Below are 2,500 nucleotides of genomic sequence, written 5' to 3'. Positions count from 1 at the left end.
CAAGAATAAATGTGTATGCTTGCATATGCATATGCGTGGGAATGAGCATATGCGTAGTACTTAGAGCATGTGCGGGAATGAATATGTCTGCATCAGGTGCACATACGCACAAATGAAGTTAATAAATAAAATAAAATCAAACATATATGCACTTCTGATAATTAAGCCCAGCTCACGGGAGTAGTGAGCAGGCCGTGCATTGCCGCTCCTAAGTCCACTCCAGGAAGGACCAAACCTGCTGGGGGGGACTTATCAATGGCATTCCGGCTAAATTACTCCCCTCCCACCAAGATACACCTAAGCCAGTAGTTGGGAGGTAAATCGGCTGTCCACCTCCCAAGCATGAGACAAAATATTCAGGAACGGCCCCCATTCCCCGGAGGCGAAGGAGCCCCTGGTTACGGCGGCGATCAGGATCGCTCCGGAGCAGGGGGTGCTAAAAATATCCGGGTAAAGACAGGCCGCCCCACGTTGATGAACCTTTGCACATACAATATAAGGACCATGAGAACTGAATCCGACTTACTAGCTTTACTAGAAGAACTCTCTTCCATTAAATGGGATGTAGTAGGACTCTGCGAAGTTAGAAGACTAGGTGAAGAGCAGAAGTTATTAAATGAGGGACACGTGCTCTATTGGAGAGGAAAACCTCTGGGTAGCAAACAGGAATTAGGGGTAGGATTCTTAATACACAAACGCTTAGAAAAGAACATTGTAGAATTCTATAGTGTCAGCGAAAGAGTGGCTTCTGTAACAATAAAACTAAACACTAGGTACAACTTAAAAATTATTCAAGTCTATGCTCCAACCTGCAGCCACAGTGATGAAGAAATAGAGAGCTTCTATGAAGATGTTCACTTAGCCAGCGAGAGAACAAAAACCCATTTCACAATAATTATGGGGGATTTTAATGCCAAAATAGGTAAAAAGACAGAGGGCGAAACCGCAGTAGGGAACCATGGAATAGGCACTAGGAACGAGAGGGGACAAATGCTAGTCGAATTTGCGGAGACTCGATCACTCAGTATCATGAATACATTCTTCGAAAAAAGACTAGAACGGAAGTGGACATGGAAGTCGCCTTCTGACGTCAAAAACGAAATTGACTTCATAATTTCAAATAGGCGCGATATAATAAAAAATGTAGAGGTTATAAATAAAGTAAATGTAGGCAGCGACCATAGAATGGTGAGAGGCGAAATTAAAATACATCTCAGAAGGGAAAGGAACAAACTAATGAGTAAACCACAGCCAAACTTGGCTAACTTGAGGATCAGAGCAACAGAATTTAGCCTAAACATCCAAAACAGATATTCACTCCTCCGCGACGAAGATCTCAACATCGACCAAATCAATAAACAGTTCAATGACATAATAAAAGAAGCTGCACTTGAAGTAGGCGGAAAGAACGACAATCGAAGCTCCAGCAAGCTCTCGGTAGAAACTAAACAGCTTATGCAAAAACGTAGAGACATGAAAGTATCGTCAAATAGGGACAACATAGAATTGGTTGAACAAAGACCATAAATAAAAAGAAGAGGGAAGATGTACGGAAATTCAATACTCAAATAATAAATGAAGCAGTGATTTCAGGTACCAGCATGAAAGCAGCTAAAAGAAGACTAGGAATAGGGAGAAATCAAATGTATGCAATTAAGAAACCAGACGGAGAAGTAACACATAACAAGAATGAAATCATCAAAGTAGTGGAAGACTTTTACAGGGATCTATACAACTCAAACGAACAGCCACAAATAGAAGCAAACGCGGTAACTAGCGACGTACCTAATATCACAAAAGAAGAAATAAAAAGAGCACTTAAAGGCATGAAGAGAGGGAAAACACCAGGCGAAGACGGAATTAGTATAGACCTCATATTAGATGCAGGAGACATCGCAACAGTGAAACTAGCCAATCTTTTTAACAAATGTCTTCTCAGCGGAAAAACTCCGAAAGCCTGGAAAAATGCAACAATTGTCTTGTTACACAAAAAAGGCGATAAAAAGGATTTAAAAAATTACCGACCCATAAGCCTCCTTTCGGTTACTTACAAACTGTTCACGAAAGTCATTACAGCTCGCATCTCTGACAGTCTGGATTCCAGTCAGCCTAGAGAACAGGCAGGCTTCCGCAGCGGATTCTCAACAACAGATCACATCCACACGCTCACCCAAATAAGAGAAAAAGTAAACGAATATAGGAAACCCCTGTGTATGGCATTCATCGATTATGAAAAGGCATTTGACTCTGTACAAATACCAGCAGTATTAGGTGCTATTCAACAACAGGGAGTTGAGGAGGTATTTTGTAATATATTGGAAGATATATACAAAGATGGGACAGCAACCATCAAACTCCACACAGAAACCGATAAAATACCAATTAAAAAAGGCGTTAGACAGGGCGACACCATCTCACCAAAGCTGTTTACAGCCTGCCTCGAGGAAATATTCAAGAAACTAGAATGGGAAGGGAAGGGTATCAAAATAGGAGACGAACA

Source organism: Penaeus vannamei, chromosome 39 (genome assembly GCF_042767895.1).
Source record: "Penaeus vannamei isolate JL-2024 chromosome 39, ASM4276789v1, whole genome shotgun sequence".
Classification (NCBI taxonomy): Eukaryota; Metazoa; Arthropoda; class Malacostraca; order Decapoda; family Penaeidae; genus Penaeus; species Penaeus vannamei.
This window is presented reverse-complemented; position numbering follows the sequence as displayed.